Source organism: Chiloscyllium plagiosum, chromosome 6 (assembly GCF_004010195.1).
Source record: "Chiloscyllium plagiosum isolate BGI_BamShark_2017 chromosome 6, ASM401019v2, whole genome shotgun sequence".
In the NCBI taxonomy this organism is placed as follows: domain Eukaryota; kingdom Metazoa; phylum Chordata; class Chondrichthyes; order Orectolobiformes; family Hemiscylliidae; genus Chiloscyllium; species Chiloscyllium plagiosum.
In genome coordinates this window covers 56,904,088-56,931,062 of record NC_057715.1, presented here as the reverse complement: position 1 = coordinate 56,931,062, position 26,975 = coordinate 56,904,088, and the positions used below count along the sequence as shown (strand labels likewise).

General features: G+C 40.1%; 1 protein-coding gene across 5 annotated transcripts in view; it reads right to left on the bottom strand.

The window, feature by feature from the left end:
- sytl2a (synaptotagmin-like 2a) overlaps positions 1–22,148 on the bottom strand; it is a 123,584-nt gene extending 101,436 nt beyond the window's left edge. Inside the window, exon 1 of one of the 5 annotated variants that reach the window (XM_043691609.1) lies at positions 21,938–22,148. The gene's annotated coding sequence lies outside the window, so the exon portion shown is untranslated. Of the gene's footprint in view, positions 1–21,828; positions 21,909–21,937 lie in introns of those variants that run through there. The other 4 variants (XM_043691610.1, XM_043691611.1, XM_043691612.1 and 1 more) reach the window with 4 other exon arrangements.
- Between the last annotated feature and the right edge of the window lie 4,827 nt (positions 22,149–26,975).

Here is a 26,975-nt window from a genome sequence, read left to right as displayed (position 1 = left end):
TCCCACTCTGCCGAGGACCTGGAGGTCCTGGGCCTCCTTCACCACCACTCCTTCACCACCAGACGCCTGGAGGAAGAATGCCTCATCTTCCGCCTCGGAACACTTCAATCCCAGGGCATCAATGTGGACTTCAACAGTTTCCTCATTTCCCCTTCCCCCACCTCACCCTAGTTCCAAACTTCCAGCTCAGCACTGTCCCCATGACTTGTCCTACCTGCCTATCTCCTTTTCCACCTATCCACTCCACCCTCTCCTCCCTGACCTATCACCTTCATCCCCTCCCCCACTCACCTATTGTACTCTATTCTACTTTCTCCCCACCCTCACCCTCCTCTAGCTTTTCTCTCCACCTTTCAGGCTCTCTCCTTTATTCCTGATGAAGGGCTTTTGCCCGAAACGTCGATTTCAAAGCTCCTTGGATTGCTCTTCCAGCACCACTAATCCAGAAACTGGTTTCCAGCATCTGCAGTCATTGTTTTTACCACATGAGAGGACAGTACAATGAAGAGCATGGATTAGCTTGATCTCAGTAGGATAAAAGGTCAACACAACATCAAGAGCTGAAGGGCCTGTACTGTGCTGTACTGTTCTAATTATGTTACACACAGTTCTTACCCATTTCGTTTTTATGGTGAAATGGAGAAAAGGTGCAGCTCAAGATAATGAAATAAGGCATCATGGGCTTCCAAGTAAAAGTCTCTTTCAAAACATTCTGAGCTATAAAATCTATCTGATGCAGCATCTCGATATAGAACATATTCAGATTCTGGACAAACAAGACAGATAAGCATAAATGTGTTTAAATAAAAGAACAGGCCAACTAGATTCTTGAGAGCATCTTCCATCATTCAAGAAAATAATATTGATTTGGGCTTCAACTCCATTTTCCCAAGATGAACTTGTCTATCAAAAAGAAATCAATCTTGAAAGCCCAGTTATCCCAGTATCTGCAACATTCCAGGGTAGAATAGGAGCAGTAGAAACTTGACTGGAAGATTCACCCAGCTGTGGGTAGAAGCAGGAATTACTGAGTAGGCTGCCTGAACTGCTGTGCTCTTCCAGCAGCACTAATCCAGAATCTGGTTTCCAGCGTCTGCAGTCATTGGTTTTACCCTGTACTAGAAGTTAATTTGGGGTTTCTCAGGGAAAAAAAAAATTGACAGACACTGGACATTATGACTCAACAAAATGGGGAGAAGCAAGCCCATTGAAAGAGGTGTGTAATTTTGGACTGGTCCCAGAAAAGTCTACAATTCTGTAAGTAGTGTTACATACAAAGCATGAGTTTGTTTTGTCAGTTTAGGAAGTCAAAGGATCTCTTTTCTGTAATTTAGTGCACTGGTTGCCTAATAATGAACATTTGGTCCATGCCATCCTTAGTATTTTTGGTACACAAAGATTTAAATGCAAAAATATTCTTATTGATTATGAAGAAATATATACAGCATATCAGTTTTTGGAAGGTGAATTTTAAACATAAAAGCAGGGGGATTTTGGTCAGTTCTGTGAAGGCTTGTGTTTTTTTTAAAAAAATGTCAAAATCAGTCAGTGATTGAAATGTGTCATTTTTAAAGAAACATGCCAACTGCAATTAAGATGTTGAGAGAACCCTTTAACATTAATGGGTAAACTCTTTTATACAATTGAGCTGATGGCAAGCAGAATAAATTAAGCAAAACCAACAGTTTTGTTTTTAATTCAGAGCAAAGGAATCAATCTTTTCAGTTCCAAGGGAAAAAGAAAATTCAGTTCAGAGCAACTAGTCACCACAGCAAATGTGTATTTCTAATCAGGGATTTTCCAAGATAAGAGAGCTAATATAGAATTTATTACAATGGAAAAAGTTTGGGCCCTCAGAATTGGTAAAATTTTATGCCTGCAGATTCAAAAAGGAATCATAATATTGTCTCCACTGTCCATGGAAATGAAACTGGAACTAAATAATGGGGCAAGGAACCAAATTTTGGAATTTGGTAGAACAAAGAGACTAGATCAAAGGAAAAAGTATTCATTTCCTGTTAGTTAATCCCATTTCATTGGTTATCATTAGTTAATCCTATTTCATTGAACAGGACCAGATCAAGAATAATTTGCTCTCTGGTGAACTTAGAAAGATATTACAATACGACTAGAAACAATAAGGAGAGTGAGCCAACAGTTAAGACTAGAATTTACAAAACAAAAAAGGGGAGAAAACTAAAGGCTTTAATTATAACTGCAAGTAACATTTCAAACAAAACAGAAGAACTGAAAGTACAAATAAAAGTAAGTATGTTCTAGTAGTTATTAGAGATATGGTTGCAAGAAAACATTATTTGGGACCAGGATCTTGAAGTATACAGGGCATTTAGAAAGGATAGGAAAGTAGGAGGAAGATGGAGGGTTGCTCTGTCAGTTAATGATATGAGCATAATAGAGAGGAATAGCCTAAGCCCAGAAAATGAGGATTATGGACGTAGTTTGGGGAGAAATGCAAAAGGATAAATTTAAGTCAGTTGTGGGAGTAGTATACAGGTCCCCTACCAATAACCACACTGTAGGGTGGAGCATAAAAGAAAGAATGAGAGCTCAGAGGGACACAATGATAATCATGGGATATTTTAATGCACACAAACTCTGGAAAAGTCACATGGACAAAGGTAGATGAGATAACAGAATGTTTTCAGGATAGCTTCTCAGAATTACCCATTTTGGAGTTCACCAGAGAGCAAGCGATTCTTGATCTGGTCCTGTTCAATGAAATGGGATTAACTAATGATCTCAGTGAAGCGGTCTCTAGATAGCAGTGATCATAACATGAATTAATTTAGCCTATGGGAGAGATGAGGGAGTCTGAAGTTTTTTTAAAAACTTAAACAAGGGTGATTATGAAAGCGGAGCAGGCCAAAGTGAATCAGCAAACTTGATCAAAGTCAATACTGAGGCAGAGTTAGATATTTAAGGGGATATTTCACAATACAGAATAGACACATTCCAACGAGTAAAAAGAATCCAATGGGCAGATCCACCATTTGTGGTCAAGTAGGAGAGATGAATATAGTATCAAACTTAAAAGAGAAAGAAGAAAGGAATCCTCACATCCCACAGGCTGTGGCATCAAACAGCACATTCCTTCAGAACAAGTAAGGTACTGACAGTATTTACTATGCCCACATTGCAAAAGTCAAAATGAGTGCCTAACCTTAGATGCAACTGTGAAATCAGACATTTGCTGGATGATCTTGGAAGTGCAAAGAATGATACTGACAAATCGGTCTAGGACTGTCAGCCAAGCCTGCAGAAGTGCACCTATATGCAGTGGAAGCCACATACATTTATGTATAGGGTCCTGCACTTTGAAAACAGAAAGAACATATAAACTCATTGTGTTTGTTTGAACCCTATAAAACAGGCAATAGCCATTTCCTTATCCACGTCTCAGGATTAAGCCCTGATCAGAGTCAGAGTCAATCCGCAAGGATTGGCTTTTAAACTAAGCCAGGTTCTTGTCAACTCAATGCTAATGATCACATTCTCCATGACAACATCTCTACTAGAGCTCACTTATCAGCACTCTCCTCAACTAATATAAACACTGCTTTTCCCCACTCAAATTAGTATTCTTGAAAGGCCGAAGGACCTGCCCCTGTGCCATATTGTTCTAGGTCCAGATGAGAGCCAGCTGAAACGCTCTGACAAAAACCGGTCTTTTTTCAGCAGTCCTAAAGTTCTGTACAATAAACAGTTATGTGAAAAATATAATTGCGCAAAGACATGGGCATGTCAGAATATTGTAAAAACTAAATGGACAGAAAAGTCATTTAACTTTCAGAGGATAGAAGTAACATCCGTGAAGCAGCTATAAAAATCAGGAAATGGAAGCAAGGGAGGAACTCGGGAAAATCACAATTACCAGAGAGAGGTACAGTGTAAACTGTTGGAGTGTAAAGCTAACAAGCAGTTTTGTCTTGTTCAGAGAGTATAAGAAGTGACTATCAAAGTATTTGAGACATTGGTTTTAATTTTCCAAAATTCCTTCTTTCAAGAGAGAACCCATTAAATTGGACACGGCAAATGAAACATCTTTACTCATAAAGGGGAGGAAGGCAAAGAAGAAAACTACTAGCCTGTTAGCTCAATATCTGTCTTACTGAAGTTAATGGAAGCTGTTAAAGAAATTATAGCAGGACACCGATAATTTCAACAGAATCAGGCAGAGTCAATATGGTTTCATGAAAGGTAAACATTGAGGAAGTAGCATGTGCTATTTCCAGAAGGCATTTGATAAATTGCTACATCGTGGTGTAGAGGACAAAATATTGGCATGCATAGAAGATTGCATACTATTCAATAGCCAGCCATATATGATATTTTGCTGGTTAGCAAGATGTAACAAGTGGTATGTTACAGGGATCAGTGGTGGCACCTCAATTTTTACAGGCTAAGCTTCTATCCACTAGGATTTGGAAGAAAAAGAGGTGCCTCGATTGAAGTACAAGCTCCTGACTGGCTTCGAGAAAGTAGATATGGAAAAGGATGTATCATCTTCTTGTGGGCAGATCTATAACTAGGAACCCCAGTTTAAAAATCAGGGGTCACTCATTTAAAAGATAGATCAGGGAAAATCTTTTGAGACACTTCATGAATCTTTGAAATCTTAGAGTCATAGATTCATAGCAATATACAGCACAGAAACAGATCCTTCGGTCTAACTTGACTATGACAACCAGATATCCTAAACTAATCTAGTCCCACTTGCCAGCACTTGGCCCATATGCCTTTAAATCCTCTCTTTTTCAAATATCCATCCAGATGTCTTTTGAATGTTGCAATTGTGCTGGCCTCCACCACTTCCTCTGGCAGTTCATTTCATACACACACCACCCTCTGCATGAAAAGGTTGCCCCTTAGCTCCCTTTTAAATCATTCCCCTCTCACTTTAAACCTATGCTCTCTGGTTCTGGACTCTCCCACTCCAGGGAAAAGATCTTGACTATTTACTCTATCCACGCCCCTCATAACTTTATAAACCTCTATAAGGTCACCGTCAGCCTCCCAATGCTCCAAGGAAAACAGCCCCAACCTATTCAGCCTCTCCCTATAGCTCAAACCTTCCAACCCTGGCAACATCCTTGTCAACATTTCTGAACTATAAAATATTTCACACAATATTCCAAAAGTGGCCTAAGCAATGTCCTGTACAGCCAAAACATGACCTCCCAACTCCTATCCTCAATGCACTGATCATAAAGGAAAGCATACTAAATGCCTTCTTCAGTATCCTATCTACCTGCAATTCCACTTTCAAGGAGCTATGAACCTGCACTCCAAGATCTTTGTTCCGCAACACCTCCCAGGAACTTAACATTAAGTGTACAAAACCTGTCCTGTTTTGATTTGCCTCTCCTAAATGCAGCACCTCACATTTATCTAAATTAAACTTCATTTGCTATTCCTCAGTCCATTGGCCCATCTGGTCAAGATCCCATTGTACCAAAGTAACCTTCGTCGCTGTCCACCACACCTCCAATATTGGTGTCATCTGCAAACTTACTAACTATACCTCCTATGTTCACATCCAAATAATTTATATAAATGACAAAAAGCAGTGGACCCAGCACCAATCCCTGTGGCACTCCACTGGTCACAGGCCTCCAGTCTGAAAAGCAACCCTCCACCACCACCCTCTGCCTTCTACCTTTGAGCTAGTTCTCCCTATATTCCATGTGATCTAACCTTGCTAACCAGTCTACCATGATGAACCTTGTTGAATGCCTTACTGAAGGTCATATAGATCATGTCAACCGCTCTGCCCTCAACAATCCTCTTGTTACTTCTTCAAAAAACTCAATCAAGTTAGTGATTTCCCACAAAGCCACGTTGACTCCCTAATCAGTCCTTGCCTTTCCAAATACATATAAATCCTGTCCCTCAGGATTCCCTCCAACAACTTTCCCACCACCAATGTTAGGTTCACTGGTCTATAGTTCCCTGGCTTTTCCTTAACTTTTCTGAAATAGTGGCACATTAGGCAACCTCCAGTCTTCCGGCACCTCACCTGTGACTGTTGGCGATACAAATATCTCAGCAAGGGGCCCAGCAATCATTTCCCTGGCATCCCACACAGTCTTCTAGTGTACATACTGATTGGGTCCTGGGGATCTATTCATGTCTATGCATCTTAAGACGTCGAGCATCTCCTCTCTAATATGGACATTTTAAGGTATCACCTATATCCCCACATTCTATAGCTTCCATGTCCTTCTCCACAGTAAACACTAATGCAAAAATATTCATTTACTATTTCCCGTGGTTCCGCACATAGGCTGCTTTGCTGATCCTATTCTCTTCCTAGTTATCCGTTTGTCCTTAATTTATTTATTGAATTCCTTTGGATTCTCCTTAACCCTATTTGCCAAAGCTATCTCATTTCCCCCTTTTGCCCTGCTGATTTCCTGCTTAAGTAAACTCCTATAGCCAAGGATTCACTGTATCTCTACAGGAATATTTGCTAGAGCGGGTGAGGGGGGGTGGGACCCAGGAAGATAGTGAGGAAAGAGATCAATCTGAGACTGGTACAGTTGGGAAAAAGAGCAAATCAAACATACAGGGCAGGCAGGATCAAAACAGAGAACAAGGTAGGATTGATAAATTAAACTGCATGCATTTGAATACAAAATGTCCAACAGGGAGGAACATGGGACTGGGAATAACATAGCAATTACAGAGGTATGGCTCAGGGATGGACAGAACTGGCAGCTTAATGTTCCAGGATACAAATGCTACAGGAAGGATAGAAAGGGGGGCATGAGAGTAGAGGAAGTGGTGATTTTGATCGGGGAGAACATTACGGCTGTAGTTAGAGGGGACATTCCTGGGATTACATCCAGGGGAGTTATTTGGGCAGAACTGAGAAATAAGAAAGGGATGATGACCTTATTGGGATTGTACTATAGACCACCCAATAGTCAACAGAAAATTGATTAACACATTTATAAAGAGACCTTTGTTATCTGTAAGAATAATAGGGTGGTTATGATCAGGAATTTTAACCTTCCAAACATAGACCAGGACTGCCATTATATTAAGGGTTTAGATGGAGAGGAATTTAAGTGGAAAAGAACCATCTAGGCAAAAAAAGAGATACAGCCATTTAGAAGCTGTTTGTGATTTGATGGTTGGATAAAATGAAAATATTAGCTGCCTCCAATTCAAAAACAGATGAGTTTTTTTTTACACTATAGTTTGAAGCATTGAATTGATGTTTTTCTTAATTACATTGGCTGTTTTCACAAGGATACCTGTTCTCAATTCAATATTAGATCACTGCTCCACAGGACAACTTGAGTAGTTACCTCAATATTTTGAGAGCTTGCAACTGTAAAAGGTAGCAAGAGAATGTGAGTGTGCATAAGAGAGTGCAAGTGTGTACACGTGTTGGGGATTATCCAGTATCACACAAGCTGCAGGATCAGAGGTGCCCTGATTAAAATTAAAAATGGTATCATAGCAAATTTATAAGTGAGTATTGCTGTTCAGATTTTGAAAAACTAGTTGACTAAACCTGTTAAAATTTGAAGTTTAAGTTACAAATGAGTGTCATCTTTTAGTTTTCAGTTAAGCAGGAGAGTACATTGTATCAGCGTATATAAAGCATATAACTGTACTTAAGTGTGTGGAGGTAATGGAAAGAGTGCATAACAGATTGATAAAAATGATTCCAGGAATAAGAAACTTCTACTATGAAGGCAGATTATCCTTATAAACGGCAAGGCAGAGAAAAGACACTTGATGGAGGTATTCAAAATCACGAGGAATCTTGAACAGAATAGGTAGCGAGAAACTCAGGGGCAGGAGTACACACATTCAAAATTCCTAGTAAAAGCAAAAAAAAAAGTGATGCAAGAGGAAATGTTTTCCACACAGCAAGTGGTTAAGTTCTGGAATGGACTGCCTCAGCGTATGGTGGGAGCAGGTTCAACTGAAGCACCCAAAATGGAAATGGATTGTAACCTGTTAAAAGAAGTGTGTGCAGGGTTACGGAGACAAGACAGGAGAACAGCAGCTTATTGAGCCTGTTCAAACATGTAGGGTAACTAGCCTCCTCTGTGTAACAAAACTATTGAGAAGAGATCAAATTCAGATACCTTTAACTGAACCAACTGAAAGTTATAACTCTGTTCCAGATTCTGAGAGAATAATACCACAAAATGTGTGCAGATAGGTAATGACTATCAGCCATTAGAGATGAAAAGGAATATCCACTTATATCTTCTCTAAATTAGAAGCTACTTAACTTATCTTGCTCTTAAACCTTTCTATAGTATGTGTTCTGATCTCACAATTTAACCAGTTAAGTATGAATGCAAAAATCAATGATTTACAAATAATGAAATCATGAGATAGAGTATATGCAAATAAGCCCAAAGCAAAGTCTGTCTTGAAGCTATGTCTTAAGTTTTGATTGAAGTTCAAGTTTCATTATTGATAAAAAGCACTTTCCTAGCTCCAAAATGAAAGTGAAATATTTCAGATATTGGAAATCTAAAATGAAATAAAGTAGTTTTGGAGAAATTCAGGAGGTCTGGTGGCATCTGTGGATAGTGAAATAGAGTACATGTTTTGAATCCAATAACTTCTTTGGAACTGTTCCGAAGAGACTTAAAACATTAACTCTTATTCTCTCTCTACAAAAGCTGTCAGACTGCAGTTTTTCTAGCACCTTCTGTTCATTTTTTTTAGCATTAGTTTTATTCTCTTCACTTCTAATAGCACCCTACAAATGTGAGCTAGCTCTGGGATGCTACTTACTTGTAACAAGTTTAACGATGTTCTCACTCAAATTCACTCACATACATTTTTCAACAGAGATCACTGCTATCATAAAGTAGGATTGACTCCCAATTTTCTCCATGCATATCCAAAAGCATCAAGACTAGCTTTTACGTCTTAAAGACAACATTAAGCCATTTCATGTACTGTAGTATAAAGTAGCCCTTAGTCACTCCAAAGCAATTTTTAAAACTTGATTAGACAGAAGGTCACTATTCGAGTACAATGCCAAAACGTTATTACATTGGTCTTATGCAGAAGTAGAAAAACAAATTTTAAAAACTTCTAATAACCACATAAATCAAAGGCAACTTGCGTCAGTGACTGAAATTTAGGACTGGAATAATCAAGTTAGTCGGGAGGAAAATCTGATAACACAGCAATCATAAGATCAGAAAGGATTTATTAAATCAAGCAAACAATTAATCCACTGAAAAGGCTTATATTTTTAAAAAGGGCCAATGCTCATTTATGCTGAAACTGGACAGATTTAGTTACATTCACCGTCACTACAATTATAAAACTGATTAACTGCTGACTTCTGCCTATGTGCCATTAAATGCAGAAATTATCGGTGATCCCCTGTTCCTTCATAGGGTGTACTGTAGAAGTCCTAACAGATGAAAATGCAAGTGATTTTTGAAATATTATGAATTTCAATTTTACACCATTCATCTCCGAAGGAGTGTGTGTGTGTGGGGGGGGGGGGGGTTGTAGGCAGAAATTTTACACCTTTCAAATTCAATTACACCTTAGTTAACAAAATTCACCAAAAAAAATGTAAAATTACTGCAGAATCCAGCAACTGCAGTAATTTGCTCCGAAGTTACTTACTACTTAGTTATTGTTGTGATATTCTTCACTACAATTGGCTGCTTACCTGTTTTGATGACATCACTGTTGGTGGATGCCAATTATTCTCTTGAGCTGGTGTTCGAAAGAATGAAATTAACATAGAAAAGATAAAATCCTTGCTGCTGCAGCTTTCCCCACTACCCCGTTCCCCAGTCAGTAGCAAGCTTTGTTACTTCATCACTGGCCACAAAATCCAGGTCATTGTCTTCATTAACAGTCTTGATTTGGAGGTGCTGGTGTTGGACTGGGGTGTACGAAGTTAAAAATTACACAACAACAGGTTATAGTCCAACAGGTTTAATTGGAAGCACTAGCTTTCGGAGCGCTGCTCCTTCTACCTGACAACTATCTGATGAAGGAGCAGCACTCTGAAAGTTAGTGCTTCCAAACAAAACCTGTTGAACTATAACCTTTAGTGTGTGATTGTTAATCTCATTAACAGTGTTGACCTAAATTTAAACTGTGCACTCCTGAAGTGTTGAAGAAGCAAAAAACAATGGGCTTGTTATTCAGATGCTAACGGTATAAGTCCTAAAGCAGGACAATTTTTGTTACAAACCAACATAGGTCCAAATGATTCTCGTTCATGATTCAAAGCACCAAAAGGAGGGCTTCTAGTGACTCATGAAAGATTCATAAATCTACTGCAGTTTATTCATGGAAGAACATCTCCTTCAACCCAATGAACAGCCAGCTTAACGCTGAAAATATGCAAAGGTTATAGTCTCTTCTGAAGTTTGGAGAGTTTGAAATGGTATGAATTTCCATTGAAGGTTCTGTTCGTTTCCTCAGCAGCTCAGTGACGTTAGCATGTTAAAGCATATGAGATAGAGAGTTGTGTGCTGACATGTATAGAAACTGGTTGGCAGACAGGAAACAAAGAGCAGCAGTAAATGAGTCATTTTCCAAGAGGCAGCCAGTGACAAGTAAGGTATTGTAGGGGTCAATGCTTTGACCGCAGGACTGAACTATTGCAGGAAGGGGCTCATGATGACCAGACAGTCCACAACTGGGGTCATAGTCTAAGGATATGTGGTGGGCCATTTATGACCATTTAAAGGAGAAATTGCTTCACCTCGAGAGTGGTGAGCTTGGGCAATTCTCTGCCACAGAAAGCAACTGAGGAAGTCAAAACATTGAATGTTTTGAAGGAGGAATTAGGTATCATTCTTAGAGCTAAAAGGGATCCCCCCCAAAAATAAAGGTATGGAGAGAAAGGCAGATCAAGCACTAAGGGCTGGATGACCCAACACTATTTTCTAATTTTGTCAGACAAAACTTCCTTTAATTAAATAAAAACAATTGTATTTTATAGCACTTGTAAGCTGAAGATTGCTGGTCCTCGGCCACAACCCTGAGGAGATGGTGGTCACGTAGGAGGGGAGTTTTAATGAAGATGACTGACCTCCAACAACCAAAACTATCTTGCTTAGTGCTATGCAAGCATCCAGAGGAGAGAGATTCTTCCCCCCCACCCCTGCCAAATCCCCATCAATTCCCACTGGTTCCTGTTTTGCTACGACGATTTGATGCTGTACTCAGTCAAATTGAGCCTTGATTTCGGGGCAGTCACTCTCATCTCACTTCTGGAATTTTGCTCTTCGTTTCAAGTGCAACAAAAGCTGCACTGAGTTCAGGAGCTAAACCCTGATGGGACCAAAACGGAGCAGGTTATTGCTAACCACGTGCTGCTTGATAGCACTTTTGATAAAATCAATCACTTTACTAATCAAGAGTAAACTGATACAACAATAATTGGTGAGTTTGATTTGTCCTGCTGTGTTATAGGACAAACCTCAGCAATTGTCCACATTGTCAGGTAGTCAGAGTTGTAGTTTTACTCGAACGGTTTGTCTTGGGCCATGGAAGATTCCAGAGCACAAGTCTTCAGTACTATTGCCAGAACAGTGTCTTGTTCCATAGCCTTTGCTGTATAATTTCTAGCCTTTTCTCAATATCATACAGAGTGAATCAAATTGACTGAAGCCTGGCATCTGGTGGAATCCTGTGAAACAGGCTGAGATTGATCATCTAGTTGGCGCTTCTGGCTGTAGATAGTTACAAATAATTCAGCCTTATCATCCTTGAATGAACAGGAGGAAAAATCAAGCCAGGTTGCTGCTTTTGCATACTATCTTTCTTGTTGCAAAATACCAAAAGTATATGCTGTTTGATAGTGTTCTTGTGGATATACTATCAACTCAAAACACCTGCCCCCAGAAAGACACAAAGACAGCAGCAAGTTGAAGACAAAGCTCCACCTGATCTGGAAATTTGAAGCTAGATAATAAATACACCAATGCCAGTGTCACCAACTTCCGAGAAGGAATTTTTAAAGGAAATAACAAAACATGACATATCACTGAATGAAGACAGGTCAGTTCCTTCTGCATTCACACAGGGTCAAATACTACTTTTGTGGCCTTAAAATTGATGATTGCTACTCAGGAATTCCTTCATTGGGAATAAAGTGATTATACACACACACACACACACAAACCTGGTTGCTCAGGTACAACTCTTAGTGATTGATAATGCCTTCACGGGAGGACTGGAGCTAGTATCTGACCCATGTTTTCATGCTGAGAAAAAAAATGACTTATTACTGAATGAGGGTGTGGGATCTTCAGAAAATTCTTTATACACTAGCTATTCCCTTATCCAAGATATGGACAAGAAAGGAAAGAGAAGGACAAGGAGAGGAGAGGGCTTTTTTTCAAAAAAAAAAGAAAGCTGAAAGTTACATTGCAAAAGCAAATCTTCAAGCAATTCAGAAAATTCCAGACAAGAAACTGCTAAGGTTTATCAAACACATGTGTCTGCATTCCCACCAATATCTCTGATGAGAATGGATTACTAAAAATATACAAAACAACTAAATTAGGGTTCTTGTGGCATAGAGGTAGTATCCTCACCTGAGCTGGGGGCTCAGTTTAATTCCAATCTAAAATTGTGTAATAACATCTTTGAGTAGGTCGATTAAAATACTTAAAACCATAAAGTTATTTAACTGAACTTGAAGTGTCCTTTGGTCATATAATTAATGGATAGAAACACAGCATCTTTTAGCTCAATTAATAAATTGTCAGATGTCACCATTAACATCTTGGTACTTAACTGGCAACTGGAATAAAAGCTATAACCTCAGTCATTTAACATTTGCATAAATGAACAACATTCTTTCACATTTACTACCCGTAATCAATTCTTGCCTTTCCATATACATGCAAATCCCATCCCTCAGGACTTCCTCCAACAGCTTGCCCATTACTGATGTCAGGCTCACTGGTCTATAGGTCGCTGGTTTTTCATTACCACCTTTCTTAAACAGTGGCACCAAGTTAGTCAACCTCCAGTCTTCCAGCACCTCACCCTGTGGCTATCGATGATACAAATATCTCAGTAAGGAGCCCAGCAATCACTTCCCTAGCTTCCCACAGAGTTCTAGGACCTGGGGATTTTTCCACTTTTATGTGTTTGAAGACATCTGACACCACCTCCTTTTGTCATAAGCATGTTTTTTTAAGATGGCACTATTTATTTCCCCAGTTCTATATCTCCCTTATCCTTCTCCGTAGTAAATACTGATGCAAATTACTCATTTCATATCTACCCATCTCCTGCGACCCCATACATAAGCAGTCTTGCTGATCTTTAAGGGGCCCTATTCTCTCCCTAGTTACACTTTTGTCCTTAAATGTATTTGTAGAATCGCTTTGGATTCTCCTTAACCCTAATTGCCAAAGCTATTTCATTTCCTTTTTTTTGCCTTTCTGATTTCCCTCTTAAGTCTCTTCAGGATTCAATCTCTGCTGTCTTTACTTCCTCCTTTTTCTTAACCAAAACCCGTACTTTCTCTAGTCATCCAGCATTCCCTTATATATACCAGCCTTGCCCTTCACACCAACAGGAACATACTGTCTCTGGACTCTTGTTATCTCATTTTTTAAGGCTTCTCATTTTCCAGCAAACATCCATCCCCAATCAACTTTTGAAAGTTCTTGGCTTACACCATCAAAATTGGCCTTCCTCCAATTTAGAACTTCAACTTTTTGATCCAGTCTATCCTTTTCCATCATTATTTTAAAATTGATAGAATTAGGATTGCTGGCTTCAAAGTGCTCCCCCAGTGACACCTGCCCTGCCTTATTTCCCCAAGAGTAGTTCACGTTTTGCACCTTTTCTAGTAGGGTACATTTTCTGATTCAGTGTGTGGATACTTCTTGCACACACACAAATTCCTCTCAATCTAAGCCCCGAACCCCACAGCAGTTCCAGTCTATGTTTGTAAAGTTAAAATTTCCTACCATAATCACCCTATTATTCTTAGTTAACTGAAACCTCTTTACAAATTTCTCTCAATCTCCCACTGACCACTGGGGGGGTGGGATCTACAGTGCAATCCCAATAAGATGATCATCCTTTTCTTATTTCTCTGTTCTACTTCTCTGGGCATATTCCCAGGAATATCCTCCCTAACTACAGCCAAAATGTTATCCCTAATCAAAAATGATACTGCCAGTCCTCTCTTGCTGACACCTGCCCTGCCTTATTTCCCCAAGAGTAGTTCACGTTTTGTACCTTTTCTAGTAGGGTACATTTTCTGATTCAGTGTGTGGATACTTCTTGCACACACTCAAATTCCTCAATCGAAGCCCCGGACCCCACAGCAGTTCCAGTCTATGTTTGTAAAGTTAAAATTTCCTACCATAACCACCCTATTATTCTTAGTTAACTGAAACCTCTTTACAAATTTCTCTCAATCTCCCACTGACCACTGGGGGGGTGGGATCTACAGTGCAATCCCAATAAGATGATCATCCTTTTCTTATTTCTCTGTTCTACTTCTCTGGGCATATTCCCAGGAATATCCTCCCTAACTACAGCCAAAATGTTATCCCTAATCAAAAATGATACTGCCAGTCCTCTCTTGACCACCTTTCTGTCCTTCCGATAGCATTTGTATCCTGGAACATCACGCTGCCAGTCCTGTCCACTCCTGAGCCATGTCTCTAATTGCTAAGATATTCCAGTCCCATGTTCCCAAACATACCCTTAATTCATCTGCCTTACCTGTTTGGTCGGTTGCATTGAAATAAAGGAATTTTAATAGTTTTGATGACATCAAGGAAGCCAGATTAAAGCACAAACGGAAATAAACTGCAAAGCTTTCATTATTTTCTAAGTAAAACTGTTCAGAGATGTTATTTCACACCTCTAGAGCAGGTGGGACTTGAAGCCAGGTATCCTGGTTCAGAGGCAGGGACACAACAGATGCCACAAGAACTTTTCCCTTTATAATGCTTTAAATATTTTCAAATCAAACTGTTCAGAGATATTTTTGAGCTGGTAGGTCTTGAATCTGACCCCCCCGCCCCCCACCTCAGCTCCCCACATTATTGCATAACAAAAGCCCCACTATGGTACTTATTTTTGTACACAGAAGTGCTCTCGCACACAACTGAACTTTTAATATCTATCATTCATGGCACTACAATGCTTTTTAAAAAAACCCCGAAGTACTCTTAATCACAACTAAACCTTTCTTTTTACCCTCGTCATCAAATCATTTGTGGTATTCCACTCGCCCAACCCCATCTGTTAACCACCAATAAGTCTCCCCCCCCACCCTGTTAAGGGCAATGCAGACCAAAGGTGACAGAGCAGGGGAGGGGTCAGTAAAATACTTTACTAAAATACAGTAAATATTGCGTACCTGTGCTTTCCCTTGCCATGAAGAAAAATTCAAGCTATCCAGTCCTAATGTGAACTTGGGCACTCTTCATTACCTAGTAGCCTGCAATCTTCCCTATACCATCCTTTACCTTGTCTAGCTACCTACTCATTCTCCCTTATCGCTCTGAGTAGTTGTGCTTTCATTTTGACAAACTGGCTAGTTTCAGTATCTCATTACAATTGAATCTCCATTTGCTTATTTCTCATGTTACCTACTGAAGATTAGGCTCTGTTGACCGGCTTGCAAAAAAAAAACACTTTCATTAACCAAAGACACTCTAGTGCTTTAGAAATCCTTTAGAAATATTATTATATCTGAGTGCATTCCTGAGATCTAGTCCAATGCATACTAACCATGAATGGAAGGGAATGGAACTAACAAATACACAAAGAAACACAAACGGCAGTTTTAAAAGAAAGAGGAATGGTTGATCAAGACAGAAAAGCTTTCATCACCCATAACATGTTAAACCAAATCACAGATTTTCTGCCTTATTTCAACTATTTATTCGTTCTTTATTAAAAGTCTTTTCTCCCGGAAGAGATGGTGTTAAATAGAAACAAGCATTAATTTACATCAATGTCTGTAAAATTATTACATTCGCAACTTAATACTTTTCATGATACAAGTTCAAAACATGCTCATATAGTTTCTCTTGCACCACATATTATCCTTGGTTAGGAAAGTGAAACAAATCATTTGTTCACCTACCAATACCTGTGTTTCATCAGTGGTTGAGTTTTGGATGTTGAAAATAGAAAGCAAAATAAAATAAAAAGCAAGAAGGAATTCATAGAATTTAGGCAACTAACAGAAGGATTCAGTGAAAACAGATGAAGTGGGTTTGAGTCAGGCAATACTGGAGTCATAAAATAAGCCAATTTTGGTAATATTACACATGGTTTGCAAATTATTTAGACTAAACAGGATTGTAGTATCTTGCATCATTTGTTGTAGTTTGTGCTATTGACCAGAAAAATGAGATATGTCCAAGGACAAGACAGTTAAACTTGCACAGAAGACCAATATTTATTCTGTAATCTTTCCAAAGTCAGCTTGGACAATATTGCTTCACTTATGAACAACATGATAAAACACAACCGCAAGATCTTCAGTATAATTTTAAAAAGTCTATTTAATATCCTTCAGAAAATAGTAGCAATAGTGCAGGAGGGGGAAAGCCACTGATGAAAATAAATACCTACAATCGAATAGTGGAATTTCCAAGGCAAGTGCAGATAAACATTAATCTATTCTACCTAAATTATCTACTCAAATGGATGCAACTGCTTCTTGACTGGTTCAGATTTTGGTTCACAATCTTATCATGTGGAGGCACTTTCTGTCTTTGTTCCTGAGTTAATGTTTTCTAGTATATACTTCTGCCTCCTTTCCCATAATAGTTTTAACTTGAAACAGACTACAAAATAATCTTTGCTCCACAAGTGAGCATTTTGCTTGCCTGCAAGAAGACTACTCTTCTGTCTGCTTTTATAACGAGAGTCTGATTTTTTTTCTAATCTTCCTCTTCTTAAGACCACTATCAATATTATTCAATTCCCTTAGCACTTAGAGATGCACAGCAAAGAAAATACCCTTTGGTCCAACTCGTCCATGCCAACCAGATATCCAATGCCAATCTCGTTCCATTTTTCAGCACTTGGCCTATATCCCTCTAAACCTTTTCCTATTCATACACCCATCCAGATGTCTTTTAAATGTTGTGATTATACCAGCCTCCACCACTTCCTTTGGCAGCTCATTCCATTCATGCATCACCTTCTGCATGAAAAGGTTGCTTCTTGCCTCCCTCACTTTAAACCTATGCCATCTAGTTCTGGACTCCCCCCACCCAAGGGAAAAGACCTTGTCTATTTACCCCATCCTTGCCCCTCATGATTTTATAAACCTCTATAAAGATCACCCCTCAGCCTCTGACACTCCAAGGAAAACAGCTCCAGCCTATTCAGTATGTCCCTATAGCTCAAACCCTCTAATCCTTACAATGTCCTTGTAAACCCTTTCAAGTTTCACAACATCCTTCCAAGAGGGAGACCAGAATCGCACACAATATTCCAAAAGTGATCTAACCAATGTTCTTAGCAGCTGTAACAGGACCTCCCAATTCTTATACTCAATGCTCTGACCAATAAAGGAAAGCATACCAAACACCTTCTTCACTATCCTATTTACCTGCAACTCCACATTCAAGAAACTATGAACCTGCACTCCAAGGAGTCTTCGCTCAGCAACACCCCCTGGGACCTTACCATTTAAGTATAAAGGCCCTGCCTGATTTGCCTTTCCAAAATACAGCACCTCACATTTATCTAAAATTCAACTCCACCTGCCACTTCAAATAAAAGTTTAGTAGAAAGTGACATTATTTTAATTTTTCACATCTTCAGCGGTAGCACAGTTCACAGCTTGCTGCTGGCCTTTAGAACAAGAATGTGAATTTGATGGCTTTGCATCTTAAAATGGCATGGTGACATAATATAAATGCCAGATGAAAGCTCCATATTTTTACATCAGAATGATCAGAAAACGAGGGAAGACAGATACAATTATCTATTTACTTCTGAGTTATTAATGTCTGTTGTACACAGTGCTGAGTATCAGTTGAAACACAGTAGATATCCAGCAAGACTTAATTGCTGTCACCCTAATGACCAAAGTCTTTTAAACAACTTTAGATATTTCATACGTCAGTACATACAAACATCCTGTGATTTTGGATAGAGAAACTAGCAGGACCTGTCCAACTCACAAAAAGGCAATGATATTATTACATGCATTCTTTGTGCTCAAGGTAAATGAGTCAGAGCTGAGTAATTACAAATCTCCACTTTTGTTGCATAGTATCAGCAGCAATCATGCAATGACTTAATTTTTGACTGACAGCACAAGAAACATTTCTATGAATTAATTTCTTTGATTCAAGTAATCCTAACAAAAAAATGTAGAGAATTTGCAGCTTCTTTAGAGCCATTATACTTCAAGTTCTAAACCGAAATGGCTCGATTCTACTGGAACTGGGCTATGGCAATCTTCAATCTTTTCTTCCCTAATCTCAGAACAAATGCAAATTTAGTTTTCACTCTAGAATGACTGGCTGAGTCAGCATACTAGAAAAGCACAGGAAATCATTTAGACATACAGTCAACAAGTAACTGGGAAGCCAGACCGAAAATGCTAGCAGTCTCTGGATATAACAAAAACTTAATTTAAAGCACACTATCTCAATCAACAGAATTTTAAAGCCCAAATTGAAAACCAAAAGACAATTCCTGATGTATTTTACTGTTTTCACCTTGGTTTCTCAATTTTAAAAAATGCGGTTAGGTCCAGTAGCCAGCTTTACGTTACTGGAATCAACATACAGACAAGGCCACGTCATATTTATCCCTAAATAATGGTAGACACTTGTCATTCGGCCTTGGTGATGAGTGGAGCTATTGTTGTAGAAAATATGCATACTTCACTGGATCATCCTCATTTTAATCTGCACAAATTTTTATATTTAAAAAAAAAATCAAACTTTAATGCAAGCTTTTGTGATACATTTGCCATGGTTTTCACTGGTGCAGATCATAACCAAATTTTTCCCTTCAATCCTTCCCCTCCAGTTATGTTTCTAAAACTGGAAACGTTTTGTATTCAAAAAGTGTGGTGTTGGAAAAGCACAGTCAAAGCTTCGAACATAAGCCCCTCTGAAGGAGAGCTCGGAGCGTCGACTTGCCTGCCCCTTGGATGCTGCCTGACCTGCTGTGCTTTTCCGATGCCACACTTTTCGACTCTGATTCTCCAGCATCTGCAGTCAGCACTTTCTTCAGCATTAAAAAAAAAATTACTAATTAAAAGTTCTACTCAAATAAGACTTAGAATTCTTACTTTAAAGGAAACTGCCTGGATTGTGAAAGGAAATAGGTGTGTGAAGTTAATATAATAAATGCTCAGGCAAGCCTACTTTTCCACCTACAAAATAATTCAGCGTGGCTCTCAAACATTAATGACTAAGTGACCTGAAATTTTAACAACAACATAATGTTCCACAGAATAAAAACTGACAAATGCCACATCCCCAAAATTCCCAGTGACATTAAAGTCTTTCAGATATTTAGATCTCTATCAGGAACATCAAATAGTTTTTTTTCTATCTTTTCAACATTCATTTGACAAAACATTTGCATTTATAGAAATATTCATATTCAAAAGACAGCTGCACTGACCAAAGGAAGATAACCAGGAGACAAGAGAATCATTTCACGTTTGGAAATACATACAAACAATAGATCAATCAGCAGCTGTGCACCATGACAGATTTCAAATCCTCAATCCACTTTCTTGCATCATCTTCAGAATCTTACATTTTTGAATACTAAGGAAAACAATCAATCTCAGATTTGAATATACTTAGCGACTAGCCATTCAATAGCTCTCTACAGTAGAATTTCAAAAGATTAACAACACTTTGAGTGAAGAAATTTCTCCTTAAAAGTAATCCTTAGTGATCAAGTCTCTACCTAGACTACAATCTGGAAACCTAACCGGGGAAAGGTCTTCCGAGCATCTACCATGACACACATTAAGAATTTAAAAATGTGTTGCTGGAAAAGCACAGCAGGTCAGGCAGCATCTAGGGAACAGGAGAATCGACGTTTCGGGCATAAGCCCTTCTTCAGGAATCATGCCCAAAACGTTGATTCTCCTGTTCCTTTCATGCTGTCTGACCTACTGCGCTTTTCCAGCAACACATTTTTAAGCTCTGATCTCCAGCATCTGCAGTCCTCACTTTTTCCACACATTAAGAATTTTCTACTTTTCAAAGACATCACCTCAAATTCTAAACTCATTACAATTGGCTTAAGTTGCTCACAGAACAATTCACTCATCATAGGAATAACTTCATTAAATCTGCATTGCACTCCCTTCATGGCAATTATACCCATCCTTAGGTAAAGAGACCAAAACTCTCACTATATCGTTCCATCATTGCAAGAGCTTAATACATTTGACAGCAGTCTGGACAGAATTTGTAAGTAACATAGACAACTGGCAGCCAATAACCCACCTTGCTTGTCACTCAATGGATTTCGATTGCTGAAATGGAATGCTCCACCAACGTACTTCAGAAATGGGGTTACAATTGACTAGAAACAGCTGCATCAGTCACATAAATACAATGGCATCAAGGACAGGTCAGAGTTTGTACAACTACAAGATAAAATCAGGATTGCAATGGAAAACTCTCTACTTGCCTGAATGAGAATAGTTCCAACAACAAAAAAAGACCTAAGAAGCTTGATACTATTCAGAGCAAAGCAACCGGCTTGATCATGCCCCATTCAGAACCACCAGCTTCCGTATTCACTTTTTCCACCACCATAGTGACAACATTTAATATCATCTACATGACACACTGCAGCAATGTGCAAAGCTTCTTTGACACTAAACACACATCTTCTGTCCCCTCGAAGGACAAAGCATAGGAACACCACTACTTGCAAGTTACTCTCCAAGCCACACACCATCATGACTTGAAAGTAGATTGGCGTTTCTTCACCAAGTAGTCAAAAAGCTAAAGGTCCCTATCTCAACAGCCCAATGGGATGTCCCTAAACCAGATACATTTCAGCAGTTCACCACTACTTTCTTCGTAGTAGTTAGGTATTGAACGCAAAACTCACCCCAAGAACAAATAAAATGTTCAACATTTTCTTAGTGGCATTGGGCAAGGCAGGAATATCTGGAGAATGCTTTATTGCTTTCAAATATTGCCGTGAGACAGTTAACACCCAGTTTGAAAAGCAGTTAGGACCCAAGATTCAAACCATGTCTGAAAGAGGATTCCCTACAATAAGTCAACATTCCCAGTACTACGTATACATAAATTTAAATCTAAATGCCAGAAGCAGGATTTTAACCCAAAACGCTCTGCATTAGGCGAGTGTTGCCAATGGGCCAGTCAACGTATCCATTTTCTATTTTAAAATAGATAAAATTGTTAAATACAATTGCGTGATTACAAAACAGGTTTAGAGTACAGTTAGATATGAATAGTTTCGCTTTACGTTTCAGTGAACAATCCAACTTTATACACAGCTGACGTGCAGTTTAGAAAGAGTAATTGTGAACGAAGTTAATACATTATCCTTTACGCTTTTAGGAGAAACTGTTGTTTATTTAACGTGTCGCTTTAATTTTAATTTAGATCGCTTGTATAAACCATAACCATTTGTGGACACTTCGATATTAAAGACACAACTTGTATGTATAAAACGTACCTTTAGTTTGCAGTTAAAAACGCACGTTCACATTTTCTCGCTCCTGTAATCAAATAAACCTCCTACAAGTGTGCTCACCTACTGTGAGCTGCCTAACATTCCCATTTCCATGAACAAACATGCAGATCTTAAACTCACCAAAACAAACCTCGTCAGAAAAGATCTAACGCAAGCAACACGTCAAAAAATGTTCAAATGGTTCCCGATCTGAAGATATTTTTCTGATTTCTCAAACTAAATACTTTACCTTCACAAAGCCAGCTTACAAAAGACGTTCTACATTGAATTAATCAAGAAATCCTTTCAACGTCAAGTTCGAGTACTCTCGGACTACCCCGATCTACAGTCTCCACCCTACAGACTCATTAACACACTGCATTCCTGAAACACTCACGCCCAAACTGGGCGGGATCGCATGCAAACAAAGAAATGGAATTCTGCATGGATTTTCCGCTCGACCCCGGATTCCTAAACAAACCCAGTTAAATAAACAGTTCAAACCCGCGAGAAAGGGTTTATGCGATCTATGTGTAATTGAATACTTTTTTCTAATCGTATTGTGTCCTTTTGTATACGTTCATTTAAGTTTTGATTTACAAGTTGTTTAACAGACGATTCACGAAAGCTGATACCATGTGATCCCTTTTTGCTTCCAATGACTATAAATGATCAATTCAGAACAATTTGCTTTACCTTTTCCAGTGTGCCCATTCTATTATCTATTTGGTATATAATAAAAGCATGAAAAATATGTAGACAGGGCTCTTAAATGGTTAAAGGGAATATGCTGCAGATGCTGGAAATCTGAAACAGAGTAAATGCAACTTTAGAGAAGATTTGTAGCTCAGGCTGTGGTTCAGGTTGTAAGTTTGCTCACTGAGCTGGTAGGTTTATTCTCAGATGTTTCATCACCATGCTGGGTAACATCATCAGTGAGCTTCCGGTAAAGTGCTGGTGTTCTGTCCCACTTGCTATTTACATCTTGATCTGTTGTGGTGGGCGATATCACTTCCAGCTCTTTTACTGAGAGGCTGGTAAATGGGTTAATGGAATTCTGGTTTGAATGCCAGGCCTTTAGGAATGCCCGTGCATGTCTTTATTTACCCTGTCCCAGGATGGATGTATTGTCCCAGTCAAACAGGTGTCTCTCTTCGTCTGTGTGTAAAAGTACTAGTGACAGTTAGTCATGTCCTTTGGTGGCTAGTTGGTACTCATGCATCCTGGTGGTTAGTTTCCTGCTCGTCTGTCCAATGTAATATTTGTTGCAGTCCTTGCAGAGTATTTTGTTTGACGTTCGTTCTGCTGGTTGTTGGTACAGGGTCCTTTAGATTCATCAGGAGTTGTTTCAGTGTGATGAGTACTGTCCACAATACCACCTAACTGTATCAACAGCAAATTTTGATAGACTACTTTCTGTGCCATTAGCCAAGTTGTTACTAAATAATGTGAATAATTGAGACATTGATACAGATTCTTGTCAGACACCACTGATCACATGCTGCCAATTTAATTACCTACCCATTATCCCTAAATTCAGTTGTCTGCCACAAAACCAATTTCCCAGCCATGTCAGTAATTTCTCATCAATTCTGTGGGACTCTACCTTAGTTAACAGTCTCTTACGTGGAACTGTATTAAATGCCTTTTGGAAGCCTGAGCAACATGCAACAACATTCCCCAGCCCTCTGCTTGAGCTTATTTTTCAAAAAAAATCAATGAGGTTTGTGAGGCATGACCTACCTGTCATGAATCCATGCTGGCTTCCAATGAAAGTATATTTCTCCTGAAGTAAGATGACCAAACCTATGCACAGTCTTGATGGAGCAACCTGACTGATACCCTGTGTAGTTGGATCAAGACCTTTCTACTCTATACTCCCTCGGTAAAAACAATGACTGCAGATACTGGAAACCTGAGTCTAGATTAGAATGGTGCTGGAAAAGCACAACAGTTCAGGCAGCATCCGAGGAGCAGTAAAATCGATGTTTCAGGCAAAAGCCCTTCATCAGGAATACAGCTTTTGCTCGAAACATCGATTTTACTGCTCCTCGGATGCTGCCTGAACCTCTACACTCCCTTGACCTAGCAATAAAGAGTCACAGAGTCATAGAGATATACAGCATGGAAACAGACCATTCAGTCCAACTAATCCATGCTGACCAGATATCTTAACCCAATCTAGTCCCACTTGCCAGCACTTGGCCCATATCCCTCTAAACCCTTCCTATTCATATACCATCCAAATGCCCTTTTAAATGCTGAAATTGTACCAAACTCCACCACTTCCTCTGGCAGCTCATCACATACACACACCACCTTCTGTGTGAAAACGTTGGCCTTTAGGCCCTTTTTATATCTTTCCCCCCTCACCCTAAACCTATGCTGTCTAGTTTTGGACTCCCCAGCCCAGGGAAAAGACCTTGTCAGTTTATGCTATATTTGCCCCTCTATAAGGTTACCCCCACCCTCCGATACTCCAGGGAAAACAGCCCCAGCCTATTCAGCCTCTCCCATTAGCTCAAATCCTCCAATCCTGGCAACATCCTTGTAAATCTTTTCTGAACCCTCTCAAATTTCACAACATCCTTCCAGGAAGGAAACCAGAATTGCACGTACTACTAGGCAACCTTGATTATCCAAACAACGTGGGTGGGAAGTATTTTTTTCAGATAACTGATCGTTTGGATAACTGATCAGACCCCTTCGCCCCTGCCACCCCCCCCCCCTCCCCCCCCCCCACTAAAAGATGCCTACTCCCTTCAGCACGTCACTCACACATTCACACCAGGGCCTCTGTTCATTTGCAGGCTGTTGGCAGCGGTTTAAAGATCAGGCTCTCCGTCGGGGCCTGGAGTCAATCGGTGGTTGGTGGCTTGCGGACAAGCTGCATTGCGAGGAAGGGCAAGAAGGACAAACTGTTCCTGAGGTCCCCAACCCACCACAGCCATGGGCAGGCCAGGCAGTCATTGCTTAGGCCAGTGTGGCCCCAGTCACCACAACGCCTTGCAGACGTCCTCTCTTGATCTCTCCGCCATGTCCTCTCGCAATCTCTCCTCCCCAGTCGGTGAGCAAACAATGTGTCCCAATGGGACCTTGAGTTTTTTTTGGATAACCTGAAATTAGGAGAATTGATATTCAGATAATCAAAGTTGCACTGTATTCCAAAAGGACCGCTGCGCTGGGTTTGACATGTATGCTCAAACTGTCAGGAAATATATAAATACCAGATTCATCAACTGCACCCACAAGATAGAGCAAACACCACAATGCAATGCCATCCAGGCTCTCCAAACCAATCACAACACTGTCATCAAACCAGCAGGTAAAGGAGGAGCCATTGTCATTCAGAATAGAACAGATTACTGCAAGGAAGTGTACTGACAAATGAACAACCAGGAACTACCAGTTGATCTGACCAAAGAGCACACTCATGAACTAAAAACACTGGTCAAGACTTTTGGTCTAGTCCTTCAGAGTTCCCTATGCTCCCTCATCCTTCTCGCATAGGCAACTTCTACTGCCTTCCGAAGATACGCAAAGTCAACACACCAGGACGTCCCATTGTATCTGTCTATGTTGAAGGCATATTGAAGTCCATTGTACAGGGGACCGCCAGCTTCTGTTATGACACTACAGATTTCTTAGAAAAACTCAGCACCCAAGGACCAATTGAACCAGGAACATTCCTTGTCACAATGGACATTTCAGACTCTACACCAGTATCCACCACAATGACTCCATTGCAGCAACAGCCTCAGTACACAGCACCAACAACTGCCAATCTCCGAACACTGTCCTACAACTCATCCACTTTATCCTCAACCACAACATTTTCATCTTTGACAACCAGTTCTTCATCCATGGGGACCAAATTTGCACCCCAATTTGCCAACATATCCATGCACAGATACAAAAAATACTTTTTTCTGCACAGGACCTCCAACCAACACTATAAACCAGATATATTGACAACATTTTCTTCCTCTGGATCCATGGCGAGGAGTCACTGAAACAACTAGACAGTGATATCAACGAGTTTCATCTCACCATCAAACTCACCGTGGACTACTCTTTAGTATCAGTCTCATTCATGGACACATGCATCTCCATCAATGATGGGCACCTCAGCACCTCACTCTACCGCAAAGCCACAGATAACCTCACGATGCTACACTTCTCTAGTTTCCACCTTTAAACATATTAAAACAGCCATCCCCTATGGACAAGCCCTATGCATATGCAGCATCTGTTCAGATGAGGAGGAATGTGACGGACACCTGAAGCTGCTCAAGGATGCCCTCATAAGAACTTGGTAGGATGCTCAACTCATCAATCGCCAGTTACGACGTGCCACAGCAAGAAACCGTAATGACCTCCTCAGGAGACAGACATGGGTTGCAATCGAGAAGATACCCTTCATTGTCCAGTACTTCCCGGGAGCCAAGAAACTACGCCATGTTCTTCACAGTCTGCAACACATTATCAATGAGGATGAACACCTCGCCAAGACCTTCCCCATACCTCCACTTCTCACCTTTAAACAACTGCCAAACCTTAAACAGATCATTGTTTGCAGCAAACTGCCCAGTCTTCAGGACAACATTGACCACAACACTCTACAACCCTGTCACAGCAACTGCTGCAAGACATATCAGAGTGTCAACACAGATAGCACCATTACACATGAGAACACCTCCCACCGTTTATGTGGCAGGTACTCATGTGACTCGGCCAGCGTTGTCTATCTCATACACTGCAGGCAAGGATGTCCTGAGGCATGGTACATTGACGAGACCGCGCAGACGTTATGACAACGGATGAATGGACACCACACAACAATCACCAGCCAAGAGTGTTCTCTCCCAGGAACACTTTGGTGGTCAAGGACATTTGGCGTCGGACCTCTGGGTGACCATCCTCCAAGGTGGACTTCGAGACAAGCAACAACCAATAGCCAATTCGGTACCCATGAGGATGGCCTCAACCGGGACCATGGGTTCATGTCACACTACAGGTGACCCCACTCCAGTGTACACTCTCTCACACACACACACGCATGCGCGCACACACACTCGTACATACTCGTACCCAAGCTGTCACTCATACGTATACACACACCTTCCCACCCCCCCACAACACACACGCACCTCTCACAGGCTTATACCCCATCACACATACTTTATCAAGCTTACACACATAAACAAATTCTCTCATATGCACTCACCCACACGCACGCATTCACATGCACACACTCACTGTCTCTCCTGCATGCACGCACATATAAT